This window comes from Pimephales promelas, chromosome 3 (assembly GCF_988280905.1).
Source record: "Pimephales promelas chromosome 3, fPimPro1.hap1.1, whole genome shotgun sequence".
Lineage (NCBI taxonomy): Eukaryota > Metazoa > Chordata > Actinopteri > Cypriniformes > Leuciscidae > Pimephales > Pimephales promelas.
The window spans coordinates 23846721-23867709 of record NC_142771.1 but is presented as its reverse complement, the minus strand read 5'-3'; the positions used below and the strand labels follow the sequence as shown (position 1 = coordinate 23867709).

Sequence of the window (20989 nt, the reverse complement as noted above, 5' to 3'; positions counted from 1 at the left end):
TAAATTTGGCTGACTGACACAAAAAGTTGATTCTGATCCTCTAATCAGATTGGTCAATACATTTTTCTAAAAGTGGTGGTTGATGTCCCCCACACCCCTGGTTTCTGGATAGTGATTACATGTGTCCTCATGCCCACAGTTGAATCACAGTCATACAGATATTCAGTGCAACAGCACCATTGCTCACGATATTTCTTAATTGAAGCAAACATATCATGCTCATTTCCATTCTCCTTCATTACATGGGGAAACAAATGAGGCTGTGCCAGGTCTTAAGGGGAACGAGTGAACCCTTGAGTGTTAATGAGCACACACACCTAATGACATGGCGATGACACCTCCAGTGGGCTTTAATTGGGGACATAGAGATTAACAATCACAGTAGAAACCAAAGGTGTGTAAGCTGTGTACGTGAGGATTGAGAGGCTCTGTCATGCGTCCAACACCCACAAGAAACCAATTCTCATTTTCACTTATGCAGAGTTAATTAGTCTCCACAGCGAGTGTAATGGGATAAATGCGCATCGAGGAGAAAGAGAGCAAGCGACAGAGAGAAGACAAAAGACAAGAGAGAGAGAGAGAGAAGGATTGTGTTTCTGTGACAGCTCGGTGTGGAGGACTGAAAAGATCATTTGGCATGAGTGAGTGCCATCCCCAATTACTCCTTATTGCTTTTAGAGGACAGAGAGTAGGAGGCCGTAAATGAAATTCACGTGGCATGATGGCCGTTTTTATAAGACCGCCGAAGTGAAGGTCACCGTGTTCAAGTCTGAATTAAATTTTGATTGATTTATTTACTGATAGGGTGTGGGCTTTCATTTTCCTCACCGGGGTCATTGGAGATGAGCGTGATCTGTCTCTGTGTTCAACAATATCCACACCGCTTAATACGGATCAGGATTTAATATTTCAAATGTGTGTCAAAATGTGAAAGTTCCTTATTCAATTCCCTCATGTTTTCAACTTTTCAACTTAGTTTACAACTTATAGGCAGTGTTCGCACAGCAGCAGATGCAGTTATCAGCCCTGTTTTAGAGCTCTAAATACAGTTGGCTTGCTGCGGAAGTCAGTGTTACAGGTGTTACACAGTGTTTAACCGTACACTGATTACACTACTTGCACACCATGGCATCAGTCCACCACTCCACCACTGTCATTTCGCTTTTTTTTAATAGAAACAACACAAAACGTTTAGTCTGCTCTGCTACATAAAGCATGAGTCGCTGTACAGTGCAGCAGGAGTCAGATTTCCCTCATAACATGACAAGAGTAAGGAGAGATGACTGACAAGATGATGGTGGAGAACTTGGAGTGCAACAGATCCTGAAAGTCATTGACAAATATCTTATCTTGTAAAATGTGTGGTCGGTGTCGTCGGCCCCTAAGTATGTGCGATGGGAATTAGAAAGTTAAAATGAAAAGTGAGCATGCATTAAAAAAAGCATTTCAATACCCTGCATATTGATGGTAGCCCTACAAATTATATACACAATTCACCTTCCCAACCAGTATTATTGGTAATACCGGTGTGAGTTTATTTACCAGTGTGAAAATAACCGTGAAGGTAAGTTTACATACACATGGTTTGGTTATAAATGTGAGTGACATTGCATTCTATAACTCAAACTAAACATTTAAATGGATAGTTCACCCAAAATTTTAAATTCTGTACATCTAAGGGTAATAAACCGGTGAAATGAGTTTGGTTAGCATGTCATGTGTGAATGTAAACACATTGTCTCAATTCTGCTTTAAATCAGCAATTACTGTAAAAAAGATTAAACAAACAAAGGGGACTTGATTTGGGGAACTAGGTATCTCCCATAAACCTCCTCTTGTCTGCAGGCTTCTTATTACATTGAGATAAGCACCAAGGGAGTATGCACTTTCAGTTTTATTGACCCATAAAGGCAAACTGGCGGTCATTTCAGCTAAAGTTGTTAGAAGTAGCTTAAAGGGAACTTATATTCTGGGGAGATGTAACTGTACATTACAGTCTTTCACAATGAGTCATTGCCTGACTGTTTTCTCTCTGTGAGGCCTGACAATGATCCATACAACACTCACAAACAGCCATTACACAAATCCAGCATCTGTTCCCTGGGGTTCTCTCAGGAGGGTGCTGAGGTGGATACAAATTCACAGTGTATTTTGTAACTGTTATCCTGTAGGTTTTGGGGCCAGACAGTTCTCTAAAATGGTAAAAGTTACTACTTCTAAATGGATATAAATAGTGAGGGTTGCTGAACTTTTTGTGGAAGCATTTGTGTCTGAAATAAGGTACTGTAAATTTAGCCATTTACAATTACTTTTCGTCTAAGCAAAAATACATGGTGAAAGTATTGGAAAAAGTAGACAAAATATAATATGGAAATATATAATAATAAAGACATTTACATGGTTATAAAAAATAAATATCTATTTCTGTTCATTAAAGAATTCTGAAAAATGTATCTCAAAATAAATGAAAAAAAAAATACTAAGCATTACAACTCTTTCCAACACTGATAATAATAAACGGTTCTTAAGCATCAAATCAGCTTGCACTCTTGGTGAGCATAGACTTTTAAACATTAACGTTTTTAAACATTTTTAAAAATTACAATTTTTTCTATTTTTAAAAAGGAGAAAGTCATGCATGGATACACGCCTCCCTTTAAACAAGATGTCATTGATTACTGACAAGATATGTGCCTACTTTATTATTTTCACTGGTTGATAATATTTAATAGATTTAGATTGATTGAAGGACTAAATTCATTTACAAATCAGAAAATCATTAAGACTTATTGAGCTACTGTAGGATACAACCACCTAAAGAAGACCCGAGCAGCCACATAGCACCATGGTACAAACAGCATCTACACAGTAACAACCTAAAGAGACAAACGTCTTGACGGTGAAATATTATGACCCTTTTCACAAGATGTAATATAGGGTGTGCCCAGAATATGTCTGTGAAATTTCAGCTCAGCTTGTCAAAATTTGCCCCTTTTTGGGTGAAAAAAAAATCACGCCGTTTTTGTGTGTGTCCCTTTAAATGCAAATGAGCTGCTGCTTTCCAGCACACTTCAGAAGACAGACGATCCTTTACGCAAGCTTTAGATACTCGACAATAACAAAACACGCAAATCTCAGTCATCCAAAATCTCAGCAATAACCAGTACCGAAGTACAGCCATATGGCGAGACTCCAGGAAGAGGTTGCAACTTTTAGACGCACATGGACATTTCTGAATGGTTAGTGGATACATTTACTGTATCTAGTTGTGAAGTTACATTGATTCATCTCATCAACTTGCATATATCATCATGTTTAACTTTTACACAAGTTGACACAGTGCCCTGAGGTCTTATAAGACAACTGTGGCATTTTTTAGCCATGTAGTGTTCTGTGCAGCCAAGAACAGTTTGCATGCTTTGCTTTAACTTTTACTATTGCTTTAGAACTGCTTAGGTGACCAAATGACGGCGCAGTAGGAGGAAACTCACAGATGGAAGGGCAGTTATATTATAATAAGATGCCCTTTATCAAAAAGGGAGCGAAATCTGATTATTTTTGACATGCTTGCAGAGAAAAGCTTACCAAAACAAAGTTACCAGGTTGGTAGATGCACCGGGGTCCCGATTATAGCACTTAAACAAAGAAAGTGTAAAAGTCAGATTTTCATGATACCGTATGTCCCCTTTTAAGAGAAAATTTCAATGTCGTTAATATACTGACATTACACGTTTTTGCTTGAGCAGATGTTTGCCTGTGTGTGCATGATGAAAGAGTGACAATGGATGAACTGTGGAAATGGATGAACTTCTCCTGGGAAGTGTGTATCAGCTCATTGTGCTGTAGAGTGTAATGGCTTTTCTGCACATTGTCAGAGGAGTTTCGTGGACAGTGTGATTTTATGCTAATTTTGCATATGCTTCAGAAGTCTCGGGACTCTGGGGTCTGAGTGGGCCGCTGTAACTCATTCAGTGAACTTTTTTAATATATAAATTTATATTTTGCATCTATATCTATTAGCAATCTGTACATCTCTCTCTTTATATACACATTGTAGGGAAAAAGTTTTTCATCCATAAAATCAGTTTGATCCCATAAGGTGATTTGACCTGTATTAGAACCCATGTAGATACGAGCAAAGGGCACCATGTGCCTACACACATACATACACATTGTACGAAAAAGGTTTTTGCTGCACAACTGTGGTTTAAACCCTACGATAGTGTCTTCTGCTAATTAGCAAATAATGAAAGAACTATATCAACTGTTAAACAGATTGGAGATTAAATAATATCAAATTTGTCTAATTCTAAATAAACACAAATAACAGAGATGAAAACTAAACTTGAGTAAGAAATGATTTCTGAATTTTGACGCATTTTTTCCTATATAGTGTTGAAATGGCAACTATGGAGATTGTGGATGATGTCACTAATCTGAGGGAGAAAATACTTGATGCGAAGAGGGAATTTCAAGGAGACTTGGCAAAAGGCAAGGCAAGTTTTTTTATATAGAACATTTCATACACAATGGTAATTTAAAGTGCATTACATATAAGAAATTAAAACAATCAAAACAAATAATAATAATTAAAACAGTTTAGAATAAAAAATAAAATAAAGTACAGTACATTACGGTTCAATAAAAACAGTCGGATGAACAGTGGCACAGTGCTCATTCAGTAAATGCTAAACAGAAGTGTTTTGAGTCTGGATTTGAAAGTGACTACTGTAGGAGCACATCTGATCTCCTCTGGAAGCTGGTTCCAGCTGCGGCCGGCATAGTAGCTAAAGGCGGACTCTCTGTGCTTAGAGTGAACCCTTGGTATTTCTAGTAGATGTGATCCTAATGATCTGAGTGATCTATTTATATTCAGTGAGCATATCTGCAATATATTGAGGTCCTAGCCCATTGAATGATTTCCTGTATATTAGGGGTGCACGATATTGACAAAAATGTGATATTGCGATATCGATAATGAATATTGCGATATCGATATTAATTTCGATATTTTTTAAAAGTTATTGGAAAACGCATCAAAAAGATTAATAAATAAAACAAGTTTTCTTACTACATAAGATTTATTTCAACTGCTAGTCATATTGGACTGGTACAGCATTAATAAATAGGCCTAAATAATATGTCAACAGAACAGGACATGTTAGTTGTGTACACTACACTGTAAAAGAAAATAAATAAATAGCAAGTCTACAGAACACACTATGCAACATAAACCCCACTATATGCCTTTTCTTTGACCGAATAGCTATCTGATCGTGAAAAGACCAGGTGTAAATGCCCTGTGAAACGCATTCGTGACGTATTTGAATCTAATCGCTCAAACCACTTCAGGAGGCGGTCTGGGCCGCATTTCAGTTGAAACTGGAAAAATGTAAATGCATCTCGTTATTGAATAAACCACATATGTAAAATGTACTCCTTCCAAAAACGCTAAAAATGAGAACGTTACAGGCTTGTCATGTTATGGCCAGATATGACGACGCGCTGTTGAACCTTTTCATCAAGCCAACGCGCAAACTATCGCAAATCAAAGTGAAAGTAAGTCGCAGACGCTTTTCACAGTTATCTTCATTAAAAGTAAATAAACGAACTGATCTTATTTTACCTGATGATCATAAAACGCAGCTCATAACTGTTGACGTGACGGTGACGTGCACTCCATTAAATCTGCATATAGCGCGGGAATTGAAGATCGTATTTTGATAAATCAGATAGCTATCCGATCAGTGAAAACGCATGAAGTTGCCAGGTGGACCGTGGCCTGATGTTTATAGGCTACTTGTGCGCTGGTGTGCGCGTCGAGCCGGGGCAAGTGTGTGTGTGTGGGACTGTGTGGCAGGAGAGCAAGGGAGAAGTGAGAGAGTGACGGCGGTTAGCTTTGGAGCGAGTAGCGACTTTATATTGAGAAAAACAAAGTGTCTCTCCTGTTCTTTCTGACCACTGTGGGAAATCTGTAGCATGAAAAGTTAAACCTCTCTTGATTTAATATTGTTTATGGAGAAGGAAAATCAGGAAATGATTCGGGGGGAAATGCAACGGTGCATGTCGGAACAGACGCATCATAAACAAAATATTGCATAAATATCGCGACACTTTCGATATTGATATCGAGCAACGTGATATCGCGATAACGATATTGATTCGATATATCGTGCACCCCTACTGTATATACCAGTAATACTTTAAAATCAATCCTAAATGTAACTGGGAGCATTATGTAAGTCTTGATTGGAAAAAAAGTATCTAATTCTTGCAATAATTTTGTTGATGATAGTATGCTGATTGAGGTATCATATGCAATGTGCAGCATATAAAAACACATTATATACAATGTGTTTACATAATATGGCCTACATAATATACAATAATAAACTTTTTTGGGGGGGGGAAAGAAATATAATTTATTTAAGTTATAAGAAATAAAAAAGTGAACTTCTGTCAGACTAGTTAAATTATCAATGTCTTGCTTATATTGGAGAGCTGAATGCGTTTCAAAAGCAGGCCATTCTTAAAGCTTGCACGTAATGAAATGAAGCATATAATTGTCACTCACAGACTTTGACAGCAAACAGAATAATATATTGTTGTTTTTGCTGCTCTTTTTTTGGTCTTACATAAATGCAATCTTGATTTAGCAAATTAAAAATCTTAGATGCACAAATGTGTAATAAAATTGTAAATATAGCAGAATGTGGTAATATATATATATATATAGTAAAACAATATATATAAATTGTTTATGTGCTGTACATAAAAATAATAGATATAAAAAGGCTAAAATGTCCTAATTCTGCAATGTGAACGAATGTGCACATCTGTGCATAATGGAGCACAAAGATGGGTAGTCTCATGTGCCCCTATTCTCACAAACAGGACTCGTGCACAGTGACAGAGACTGAGTAATAAGCGGTGTGGTGGCCTTTTAAAGTGTCTGCTGATGATTTAGGATCATTCTGAGGAAAGGAAAGCACTTCACTCTCTTTAAGGCCACGACCTGTCAACACACATTCTGTGCTGAGACACACACTCTCACACACTACGCAAAGATATGCATACTCTTTAACATTTGCACACGCTGCGATGGGAGCGGCAGACAGGCTAGGGAGAGTGGTAACAGGGGCAGAAATCCATAACCACACACTTGCACTGGTCCGTTTGTGCCGTCGCTCCGCATTCATCTGCAGTCAAAAGAGAACCGGCACACCTTTGATCCCCTCGTCCACAGAGCACAACGCTTAATTGCACTGGTGGGAGTGAGAGAAATCGAACAAAAAGTACACGTACACACACACACACACGTGTGGGCGTTCGTGCCCTCGACGACACTGGAAAGATGTGTGCGTGTGTTGGAGATGAGGGGTGACAAGACAGGAAAGCAATAAGATATATAATTGATTCTAAGCCACTCAGGATCTCAAAAGTCAGATATAGAACACATGCACACACAACTTACAGTATTAACCACACACACACACACACCTGTCATGAATTCCCAATAGAGTCCCTGGTCTCCTATTGAACGGCTGTGTGTTTACAGAGAAAGGCTTCCCATTGGTTTTCAGATCAATGGCATTATATTTGTGATAAAGGAGGGATGAGAGGATATGTCAGTGGAGGAAAAGCAAACCAGTGAATGAGGGATGAAGGAGCAGAGAGGCATGAGAGAACATATAAGGTGAGGAAATATCCCATGTATGCACGTTGACTAGAGTGCAAGAAAGTATTGATTTATCTTCCTCTCTTCACTTTCCTTTCAGTCAACACTTTTTTCCTTTTCTAATTATGGTTCCATTTTTCATCTTTTCTGACATTGTTTACTCACCCTCAGGGATTCAGCCTCTAGAAGGTAACAATGACAACAATAATACTTTTTTTTTTTTTTACAATTTGACAAATTTAAAATCTTTATTAATAATAATAATAATAATAAATGTTATTTTCTATAGCGGCTTTAAAAGTAACATTTCAAAGCGCTTCACAAGAATGAGATCCAATAAAAGAATTTAAAAATCAATATAAAATTAATTATTTAAAATCTATTTGGCACTGATAACAATCTGGAAAACGTTTGCTTTGCATTGAAACAGTGAACGCAGTCCAATGTCCAATCTGCAAACAATGACTCTTATGAACAGGTTCTTTGTAATAAATCAGTCAAAAAAATAGTAATGAAACAGATCCACAATTTGACTCAAACTTACTCAATCAGTGACTCATTTAAAGCTTGCAAATGACTCTTACTGAACCGCCAATCATTTTTCAGTTATGTCTGATTCTAAATTAACCGTGAACCGTTACTATGAATCTTTAGACTTCAGGTTGAAAGATATCATACTGTATACTTACTGGTTGTTGATATGGTGCTGTATAATTAAATGTAGGAGTTTTTAATAAATTAATAATGGTATTCGTTCATCCGACTGTTTTTACTGTACTGCTTTATTTGCTTTAATACTGCTTTAATACTGTTCTGACAGGAAGAGATTTTGAAGGAGAGAGGGAGAGTCTTCACTCCTATGAGGCGAGTGAAGGAATAAGTTAATTTTACTGCTGAGAGTATAAGAAGTCGCTGAGAGTGTCGTTAAGGCATATGTCTGTAAGATGTCTGTTAAAGCAGCACTATGTAACTTTTTCAACCTTTATAATATTTTTCCAAAACCCTTGTGATGGTACATCGACTTACAATAGGTTGAATGACAGGTCTGCCATAGCCTGACGGTGTCTGTATCGCTTTTACTGGCACTATGTTACTTCGGTTTGGAACCCAAGCAAAAAAAAAAAAAAAAAAACTACAAAATTTGACTGCTTTACGGCATACATCACTTCCCCCACTTCCTCAAATTCTAACGTGAAAGCCCAATGAACGTTTTTTGGGTTTTTTTTTACCTCTGTATGTTGTCATGGCTGAAGCAGCATAAGCCAAAGGTTTTGTCGGAGGACAGTAGAAAGAGAAAAGGGGAGAGTGACCAAATAAAAGGCAGGATGAGGATCAATATTGGTCCAGCATTTACGCTAAAGGAGGATGAGGGGTGCCCGACCGATGCTGGCCATCAAAAACTAAATAAATCAGTAAGCCTATGTCTTAACGGTGTGTACAAGTTTGGTAGGGGCTACATTCTTGCAAGTAAATAATACATAATTAGATGGACACCATAAAAGGATAACTATCCTATGTCTGCAGGGTGATAGTCATGTTTGTTTATTTATTTTTCAGGTGAAAGTGTCTTGCCTCAGGCTATAATGCAAATAGATTTTTAAAATTTGCAGATTCATCTATGGTAGCTTGATATTATAATATTGACGAGATGGCTATTACCTACCACACAAACATTGAATTGAATTAGCATATTCATCATGTAAAACAGTAGCCAATAGGCCACTATAAAGACGCTGACTTGTAAACGTGAGCTTTGCAATCTTTTGGCGTTTGAGAAAAAAAAAAGAAATATGTACCTGGGATGAAGACATTTCACACGCAACACTGGAATCTGCCCAAGACGTGAGAATGCCTTCTGCAGAGTTTGGGGGTATCGCTTGTCAACAAATGCACACAGCGTATTCCCTCGTGTAACCATGACAGATTTTCAGTGGTGGAATGTAACGAAGTACAAATACTTCGTTACTTTACTTAAGTACATTTTTCACGTATCTTTACTTTACTTAAGTAGAATAAATAGTGCATACTTTTTACTTTTACTTCGTTACATTTTGCAGCAATTATTCTACTTTCTACTCCACTACATTTCTACAACTTCTGTTACATTTTCGTTACATTTTCTGATCAGTTTTTCCCCTGCCAAAACGTAATCTGACCGTCCGTTCGTTGCACGTTTGTCTCACCAGTGACGTTTGGTTGCCATAGATACGTCAACTAAATGCGTCTCGCACGCAGTGTGTTTATCATGCAACTCATACGCGAAAATTTGTTTTTACGTGCATAGGAAACACACCGTATGTAATATATGTTTGGTTTGGTTAGGATTATGGCAAGCCAAGAGGTTTAGAATTACACCACAAATTAATCGCGTTTACTGCCAAACATAGTTATTAACATATAGTAAGGATAAGCATGATATTGCCTAATTGCAAGCTCGTTTCAGAAATGGTGACTTTTTTTTCCATCATTATTGAACATCATTAGGAGTAGGAGTAGGCTATTAGGTTGAATGAGTTAGAATTAAATGTTTTATTAATCATTAGAAAATAGACATTAAGATAATAAATTGTTATGCAAGTACTTTTACTTTTAATACTTAAAGTACTTTTAAAATAAAGTACTTTTTACTTTTTACTTAAGTATGGTTGTCATTGTGTTACTTCTACTTTTACTAAAGTAAATATTTATCTGGGTATTTGTACTTTTACTTAAGTACTGAGATTCAGTACTTCCTCCACCACTGCAGATTTTACGACAGTAGAAGACAATACTGTTTCCCTGTAGAGGGACCCAGAGAGCAAAATTTCAAAAGTTACCTAATGCTGCTTTAAAGATCACTTCATCTGGAAAGCATCTGCTGTTTACTAACTTCTGATTAACATCTTTAAGATGCCAATTTAACATACATTCTAAATCATTACATCTTAAATACATCTGCTAAACGTCTATTTGACATCTGACAGGAAACATGGACGTCTAGACGTATTGCAGATGAACACTCTAAAAAAATACAGTATGTCTTCCAGATTGTGGGGCCATTTTAGATTCTAAATTGCATTACATCTGTCAGCATTTTCACAGGTTTGTGTTTTTAATGCTGGTGCAGAGATTAAAATGTGTTATTTATTATTTTACTGTTACTTTATTTTCATATTATCACTGTAAAGCTGCTTTGAAACAATCTATATTGTTAAAAGCACAATATAAACTTGACTTGACTACGAGTCGTCAACAATTGTCGCTGAAAGTCTGCGCCAGTAAGCAGATTTTGGGCAGTTGAAATTGACAGATTTTACAAAAAAAATCATGTAGTGTATGATGGAAACAGACTATTTTGAGCTGATTGTATAATAGTGTGTGAAGCGTCGCTGCTAAAACCAAAGCTTTACTCTGTGTACCTCTGAACACAAATGCAATAACGTCACAAAAGTAAATTAACAGAACATGCATAACAAATTAGTCTCGGCATATAAACAACTGACTACATCACATGAAGGTGAGTAAATGATGACAGAACTTTTGGGTTCCCTTTAAGTAAAGCTTTAGTGTTTATTTTATAAATACTATAGAGGACAGCATAATAGCCCCTGTAACACAAAGGAACTGTCCTCCTGAAAAACCAAGAGGAGCTACACTGACAGAAGAACAAAAGGAAAAGACGAATAGGATGGAAACAATGGTATGATAACTGCCCTGGCTTTAAAAAATTGAGTGACTAGAGCCAATTTTTGGGGAGAAATCAGAGGTAGCAGAGCCAAACCATGATAGAATCTTACAGAAAGGGAGAATGAGAAGACAAACAGAAACTGTAAAAGACATTTTTAAAGATAAATGAAATGAGGGAGATAGGGACTTGTGTAACCACAGACAAAAAATATGAAAGACAGGAAATGAAAAAAGACAGTTGTCCCCAATATGACAACTATACTACGTAAACAAGGAATGTAAGAAGGAAATAAATACTGAAAGAAAGAATACCTCACACCATAATTCTCAATGCATATTTTACACTATTTACATGTTTTACTATTACCTTTTTTAATCCCACTTTGGTTTATAAACTGTTCAAATTGCCCTGTTTGATTTATTTATTTATTATTTGAAATTCATGTGATGACACACTTCACAAATCCAAACTCTCACCATTTTCCCACTCTCAGCAGAATATTTGGCATAAACTAGTTTGTGTTAAAATTGTGCAAGTTCTTGAATATCCAATATAATTCTGTATCCTTTCAAGGACAACACTATGTTCTCAGTCTTCTGTCTGTTTGACAGATGCGTTAAAATAATTCCTACAGGTTACAGCCTCGCTCTTGCTACCCGGAGAGGACTCAAATGTATTCATGTCGCATGCCGCCCAATCGATTACCGGGCTGCAGAGGAATGAAAGGGCATACTGCACAAATGATCATTAGATAAAAGATAAATAGCATAAAACTTCAAATAACAGCCCAGGCTTTTATTTTCCCAAATCGTCGAACTGCACCGGCTTGTATTTGAGACAGGCGTCTATATGAGACAGGCCTTTATAATCTAGTGTTAAGATGTTGTTCATCGAGTATATAGGCCTAGAGTCTCTAATCTCTAAAAATCTCTAAATGCTCCACGTGAAACTGCGGTCTTCTGACGTTTTATTATCGTGTCAATTGATTTCGATTAATATGCACAAAGGAGAGAGACCAAGACAGCGCTCGTGTTGTTTGAAGACGTGAGAGTGCGTGCTCTCTGCTCGTTATGCGTCCTGTCAAGCGCAGCAGTCATTACATCAATCACCGATCAAAAAAGCGGATTAAATACAACCCGAAACTAAAAAAAAACAGACCCAGCCTCTATTTGAGACTGGCCTTTATTTACCCAAAAGTGCAGCCACACCAGGCATGTAAAAGAGACAGGCGTCTATTTGGGACTATTATTTAAAGTTTTATGGTAATCACACATTCCCAATAGCCCTAGACCCCACTGCATTTCTGTAAATGCTCTTTATCTCGGCTAATTTGAATTTGGGGATGCGGTAACATGCCTGGACAAATTAAAGCGTCAGATACAAACACACACACAAACAAACTGCCCTCACACACACAAAACGCACCTCAAGTGATCTCAAAATGTGATTAATGCCTGAGATTTGGTCCTTGTGGAGAATAAACAGAAAAACATTAGTCGGGCATGAAACAAAAAATACGTAGCTTGAGCACCTGTCCTTTTTTCTATTACATTTTTCTCTCATCCCCGCATCACTGTCTTTTTTCTCCCTCCTTTGCCTCTTATCTGCGGAGTGACAGCATATATAATCCCTCCGTAATGGACGTTTAATATTTACACGTTTGGTGTAATCACTTAAATGCCTGTTTTACCACGGCCTTGTTTGGGTAGTTGGAGGGCATCTGACAGCCTATTCATCACAAAGTGAGCGTGTGGAACCTCTCACCCCCCTTAACAATCAATCAACCGACAACTTCAACCCCCTTACACACACACACACACACACACACAGCGATTGCTGCATACAGCCTGACTGTGTGTAATCACTTCTGTTTGCATAACCCCCCCACCACACACAAACCCCATTAGTCCATCATCTGAAAGGCCCTACCTGTGAATAGCTTCATAGGCTCCAGGGATTAATCTTTAGCCCTTCAGACGCACGGCAGCTCTATGCATTTAGAGAGCCTCCATTGGCTCAGGTAATGGGATGTGGACTTATACACTGAAATACATCTAATCATAAGGTTAGCTTTTGATTTCCTTTGAAAGGATTCAGCCGATGGTGAATTACTTTGGCTGGTGGAGAGAATGTGAAGTGTTTTATTGGATAGCTATAGTTGCACTAGTTCCAAAAGTCACTTTGAGCCTTTCTTGGCCACTGTAAAAAGGGGAAAAATAAATCAATGGCTTATGAGGAATACTCTAGAGGAGCATTTATAATCTGACATATAAAAATAATTTGTATTAATGCGTGTAAATATGCTCAACGGCTAAGGCTTAGATCGTTATTTTACACTTAAAGCCCTGTTCGTTTCTGATGAAATAGAACGGTTAAGATAGAAATGATACAAATGCTGCTGCTCTCGAGAATTGTCGGTTTCTGTGTTAGCACATCTACACAATGGTTGTCTATGTGCACTGGAACAATCATTCATAAAATGCATTAAACTTCAGTTTGCAAAGATGTGAACCTCACCGAGTGGTCTGGGGTGTTCAAAAATCGCTGCAAAAGATGCTTTCCAACAGGTTTTATCGTAGTTTTTGTACCAAGTCAAGTCAATGGAGTTGGACAAAAACTATGAATTCTTGGGACAGCAGCATTTGTCCAAATTTCAGTCTTAAGCATTCCATTTCATCAGAAACGATCTTAAAACAGGGCTTTTAGTGTCCAAACTAACCCTTTAAATGTACTTCCAGTGAACACAAATATACGAGTTCAAATATGAGGATGTGGTAAGAATTCAAATGAAAATTCTGTCACATTTACTCACCATCATGTCGGTCTAAATCGGTATAATTTATTTTCTTAATGGAATACATCTAATCGTAAATTTACATTTTGATTTTCTGTTTCTCAGATTAAGGATTTCATTATTAGAAAAGTATTAACGGGGTGTTTATGTGCTACCCCTGTTGGAAAATGAATGAGGGCCCTGAACTTTCTGTCAGCGATGTATGTAAGTTTATCCTAAATGTGTTTCTGCGAAGTATACACAGTCTCTTGATGTTTCAGTGAGTTTGAAAATGTGCTTGAACGAAGAGGAAATGTCTGTACATGCAGTTGGACACTCAATAACATGCTAAGTGTGCAGCTGTGTGTTTTCACACTCTCTTTATTCATCGGACACGTTCAATCACACACCGTCGCTCTTAGGAGATGTAGTCAGTGTTGTAGTACTCGAGACTCGGACTCGTCTCGGACTCGGTCTCGAGACCATATTTTAATGGTCTTGGTCTTTTCATGGACTCGTGTCCAGTTGGACTCGGAATTGACTCGTACTCGAACATTTTTTTTTTAGGACTCGGAATTATTCCCGAGTCCACTCGAGTTCAATTAAAAATATTTTTCATGATTATTAATGTATGTTAATAAAATATTTCTTGAATCTAAATTGATTGACACGCCCAGTGATTGGTGATTTTCTAGTGCGCAACTGCGCATGACAAATTGTAATAAAATTACTTTTAACACCACCTACTATGTGGCCTTTTTAACCTAAACTGATCATATTTTTTAAACTCTAAGTAAATTTAGTAAAAAAAAAAAAAAAGGATTTCTCTAAGTAAATAAAAGTAAATTAGGTACTCAACCCTGGTCTCGGTCTCGACTCGGACTCGACCGTCTCTGGTCTCGGACTCGACTCTCTATGGACTCGGTCTTGACTCGGACTCGACTCTCTCTGGTCTCGGTGTCGACTCGGACTCGAGTGAGGTGGTCTCGACTACAACACTGGATGTAGTGGCAAACATTGCACAAGTGTGCAATAATCTCCCGTTGTCCTTGCACCCTGTTATAAAGCCCTATCTAAATACTTTTCACAAAGGTTTTGGGCATTGTTGGATTTGGTACTTTTCATCACTTTCAATGTTTGCATTGTAACCAAAATAGCATAACCACATTATGTCATGCTGTTTTCGTTGGCACTGGCTGGATCTATCCATTAACATATGAATTGTTGTAGAATTAATCATGAATTGTTTAGTTGTTGTTTTTTTATGACCATGAATTCTCTGAATAGAGCTTTGTGGATTTATGGAAGCAGTTAGTCAACCTAACTGTGTCAACTCGCATCAAACTCTCCCACAAATGTTTCTACCGTTCTTTTTTTTCTCCCTGTCAGCATTGGAGGGGAAAGAAGAGGACACGCCTGTGTTTGTCAAGCAGGTGTTTGTGTGTCTACAAGTGTTTCTGTCATTCACGCTAAAACAGAAGAGCAGCAAACCCTGAATTCTCTAAGCAGCAGCATCTCTTACTTGCAGGTAATTGTCTGGTACTTATTAACCAGTTTGTGTTAAGCTTCATGTGTGCGCTGTAAAAAGAAAAAGTAAAAAAGCTTTTGTCTTAAATACAGAATTGAGCATTAACCCTTAATTCATCTGCACTGAAAAGTCTCACTGCTTATGTCTGCTGGTGCATGTCTTTGATTCTCAGCTCACTGAATCACTGTTTGTCTCTGCTAACAATTTAGTTCTCTGAGCCATATGGAGCCCGCAAGTGTCTTGCCTGTTCTGCCGTGCTGTCAGGCCTGTTATTATCGATATTTTAACGCTTAAGCTAAGAACGTAGAAAACGTTCATCTGTCTGTACCTGCTGTCACACATTTACTAGTTGACATGAAGGCAGATTATGCTTTGCCTTGATTGGATTTTGTAAATGTTAAGCACATGGCAATCTAATTAATTTGATTAGAATGTTTTATCTAAGCTATATAATTTATCTAGTTAAAAGGAAAAATTCAGTCAAAAATTAAAGTTCTACCAGAAAGACTCGGGAGGCAAATTACCAAAAGAAGTATTTATTAACAGCCCAGCAAGCAAATATTATGATATAAAGTTCTATGGTGTAGGCCCCTTTGTCCCCGGCTGCATTTCCTTTTTTTTTTGTTTTTTTTTATATATGAAGAGTTCAGATGCAAAAGCCTCTAAGTGCCATTTGAAATTTTCTTCTAGAATGATCATTTTTATCAAGCTTGTATATTTAAGTTCAATGATTTCACTTGAATGGCAATGATAATTACCTATTAATTGTTATTTAAGTGAAATTAACTTAAACTTTGAATTAAACTTAAATATACAAGTTTGATAAAAATCATCATTAAAGAAGAAAATTTCAAATGGCATTTAGAGGCTTTTGCATCTGAACTCTTCATATATAGTATTTTTATTAAAGGAAGAACAGAATGATGTGTCATTTACAGAAAAAGTTAACAATGTTCCTTGTTTTTTTTTTTTTTTACATTTTCTCCCTTACCCCACAACCCACCCACTGAACAAAAAAAAAAAAAAAAGGAAAAAACAGAATCACAAAGTTGTTATATTACATACAGTGAGGAAATAATTGACATCATTGTTAGCCCATTGTGTCGAAATTCGTTATCCATTCCACTGTGCACGGGCCTTTTAATAACAATGTTAGTTTTAGTTTTTGGGAAGAGTTACGTCCTTTTCAAAATATGAAATCATTGGGGTCCATACTGTGTAAAAACGTCTGGTGGATCCTCTAAGAGAATATTTAATTTTCTCCAGTTTCAAAAACATCATCACATCACTAAGCCATAGTGAAACCAAAGCAGAGGCCGTGTCAGCAACTATAAACACTAACAGGAACTGTACGGTGAGATCACCAATGTTAGCAGCTTTTACTCCCATATCAATCCAAAGTAAGGAGAAAATTATGCCTGAGCATATGCAGATAGCAACTTAAAAATTAGCTTAAACTAATTTACCAGATAAACTGATAAAGATAAAAAATGCAGTTATGGAAGGGGACTAACCTTTTTTTTAATTGTAGGGCAAATTCCTTTCATTTACTATTCACTTTCATCAATAACACATTATTGACAAATGTCAACTATGAACTTCTCTCAGAGTCTTCATGTCCAGTGGGTTCAGTTTCCATCCTCCCCAACCCACCATCCACACCACCATGACCGAGGTTTGCTCATTCACAAAGAATGACAACATCATTTCAGTGAAAATGAGTCATTTCTGAAACAAATCTGTGCATGCAACTTCACTGTTCTGGTTTAACAAATAAAACGGCTATGGGTGTGAAACTGTTCCAAGCATTTTCCCACCCTTGTCAGTTATGCCTCTTGAGATGATATGCATGTGTGTCCATGTCCGTGCATATAGAGGGTGTACACTAAATTTGAATAAGCATGCTTTTTTTTCTCAGGTAGGCATGTACTGTTCTTGTTGCTGCTCATGAATACAGGCAAAGGGACAGAGTAAAAATGCAGTGACTATTTTGGAACGCACCGTTACTGAGCAACACACATACTCACCCTCCAGAGTACCACAGAGGTAAGCCTTCATTCTCACTGAGACAAAATATGCTTAATATTCATAACCTAATAATCAAAACTAAATGCTAATATATCCTTTTATTTCCATATTAAAAGTATAACATGACAAGACAGTTTATTCAGTTAAGAGCACTGTTATAGACTCTTTGCTTCCTCTTTTAAAGCAGAGCATTATAAAATTGAAGATTGCTACAGGCAGAGTGGTTTTTGAGGCAGAGGTCACTGCGTGTAATTACTGTGACCCTGTTTGTTTGCTTGTTAATATGGAGAATAGTAATGAAAAAGGGGCAGAAGTGAACTTGAGAATAGCTGTGTGAACTCAACGTTTTATATTGTAGTGCTCGCACATACACATAAGAACAGGGTGCTTTTCAAGAATAAAATATTGAATTGAACACATTAATTCAGCTCAGTAGTTCAAACGGAGGACAATTAACTTATGACCGCAAACTGTATATCAAAGAAAAACAATAGAAAAGTTCGTGTTTTTTTCACTGAAGCCCTGTAGTGTAAACAAAACTGACTTTCCACTTCTTTTGTACTGAGGTGCAGACTTCTTTTCTCACACCATCCCTCTCCCCCCTACTTCTCTACGTTTCAGCCGTCAATCAGGTCTATCATCCACCATCATGACTGAGTCTGCTGAGGCTGCTGCTGCCAACGTGAGCAGCAGGAGACACGGCACCATAGAGATCACCAACCTGACAAATAACTACTGCCTCATCAACCCCAAGTGAGACTACACCAGAAGCAAATCTAATGTTCAACCAAGCATTCAAAACTAAAACTTTGTCTCTTAACATGTATAGGCATTCAGGGAAAGGAGTGTGAAATGCATTTAAAGGGAGAGTGCAGCCAACAATAGACATTTTCTAATGTCATTCCAAACTTGTATGACTTTTTCTTTTGTGAAACAGAAAAGAAGATATTTTGAAAATTTACACAATGTTGTTTTGGACCCCATAAACCATCATTTTAAGGACATTTAAAAAAAAAAATACTCATTATTTCATTTGTGTTGTTTTGGACAACATAGGGTGAGTATATGATGGCAGAATTATTTTTTTTTTTTTTTGGGGGGGGGGGGGGGGGGTGAACTATCTCTTTAAACTTTCCTCTTATGCTTATTATTCATGTGTATAAATCCCACAGGGTCTATCTGGAGAATGGTGAAACCTTCAACCCACCTCAGCCTATAGTGCGCCCCCTTAGGCAAGACTTAAGTGTGCACTTTCAGCAAGGTCAGCACTCAACCCACCGGCAGCGTGGGGGTTCTGACCTACGACCTGTTCGAGCGAAACAGAAATGACTACATTGAGACCCTGGCCATAATGTTTTCTGTCCCCTAGGACTACAATCTGTATAAGAATTGGTTTGCAGTAGGTATCTACCCGAAAGGAAAGGAGTGTGACCAGGCCCTTTATAAAGAAATGTACTATCAAAAAAAATAAACAGGACTTTGTGAGGGAGGAGCCCAATGGGTCAGGCATTAACTTTGAGGGCAAATGTCTGGACATCAGGGCCACCATGTGTCCTTTGGGCAGGGCTATAATAAAACTGGAGGTGTGGGACAAGATGGTGTCTCCTATGAGTCAGCAAGTTTGCTAAACAATGTATAAGTCAGCCATTTTACTTAATCAGAATCATATAGTAACTTTTATTTTACACATACTTATACGCCTAATGTGTTATCATTGATTCTATAAATGTTTGCATATACATTTACCAATTTAATAAATCTAGTGCTATTTCTTTAATATCCCACACTTTAAACTGTTTGCTTTCTCTGTCAGAATAATCCCTCAGATGTGTGTTTACAGTTTTCTTCTGCTTCCTGCAGGCTAAATCCGCTCTCATATCAGGCAGCCATAGTGTTGTTATTCAGTCAAACCATCTTCTGGGTATTTATTCTTCTCCCTCATCAGGGCAGAGATCCGTCTGAACAATACACACTGTCTGTACTGACTGCTGAGGTATTTTGAAATAAATATTTATTCTGCAATTTCGTAGTAATACCTTCGCCTTTTTACTGAGCCTGAAGGCTTGGTTCTGTATGTATTGGTGTATTCAACAGCCGAGGCTGTTCGCCATAAGCTGGAAACGGTCCTGTGTAAAAATTGTGTAATATGTATTCGGAAATTCCTTATGCCCGAAGAGGGCAACTGAACAATGGAATCCGAAAGACAGAGATGAAGATATAAAGAATGAATCACAGCATCAAAGAACTGCTCTTGTCCAAAATAACTCCTTTAGATGATGATGTCTTTCCAAACATCAATGCCAATTTATCAGTGACCAAAAAAAAAAAGGAAAAAGCTATAATTGGCAAACTAACAGTTTGACAAGCAACCAACTATCACTACTTTACCAAAACTGAAGGGGACTGATATCTCTTTTAACGCACCAGCAATCCAGTCATTAAGGTCAAAGAGCAATGTTTGTATAGAGCACGCCTCGAGAGACTGAAGCAATATTACCAATAAACATCAAAAATAAAAATAAGTCTGTTATTAGACCTTAATTCAATGGTTGAGAGCAGGAGTGAATTGTTTCTCGCTCCATTCTTCAAACTACAGCCCCATTATCGTCAAATAAGAGCACTGATGAAAGGTTTCTTTCTCTATGTGCTGTGGTATTTATGGAAAGCCATACAATATAACAGGCTAAACATCTCTTTAACAGGATTGTTCCACAATTTAATGGACAGGTGGAGAACTGCTGTAAACAGATGGCAAGTGCTTTTCTGATGCTACTGTTGGTATACTAAGTCAGGTGTGTGGATTTCCCCATACTACAGCTTGAAACAGTATTCTTTTCTTTCCCTAGTGTATTTATTTTGCACTGCAAGGGAAATATTTCACATTTTGCTTATGCTGTTTTGTATTTGTGTCTTTGAGTGTGTGTATGCAAGGATGTCCATGCACACCACTGGGAAATGCCAATTAATATTGACACACACTTCAAATAAATAAGGTTTGAACCTGTATTTAATGCTGTGCATTCTTAAAACACTGAATTAAAGTGAGATAGGACAAAGTAAGCAAAGTAATTTCAGAGTTCACAGATCTCCCAAAATAAGTCTAAATGCTGTGGCACAAGGTTTGGCTTGTTGGCGTCATGTCAATTATGCCGGTAAATAGATTTCCAAAAAAATCTTTTTGCTGTGATGGTCATTGAAAAATATATTCAAGAAAAATATGGACAAAAACAAGCAACACATAAGTTGGAAATATTTCATTATATTACAGCAGATATTTTGGAGGGTTCTTAAAAGTGTGAAATTGTGTGACCATGA

General features: G+C 37.4%; 1 pseudogene across 1 annotated transcript; it reads left to right on the top strand.

The window, feature by feature from the left end:
* The first annotated feature begins 15014 nt into the window (after nucleotides 1-15014).
* On the top strand, nucleotides 15015-19692 carry LOC120490112 (DELTA-actitoxin-Afr1a-like; annotated as a pseudogene). The gene is made up of 4 exons (XR_016155118.1): nucleotides 15015-15646; nucleotides 17565-17692; nucleotides 18296-18427; nucleotides 18847-19692. The product of XR_016155118.1 is annotated as a DELTA-actitoxin-Afr1a-like (transcript).
* Nucleotides 19693-20989: the final 1297 nt, after the last annotated feature.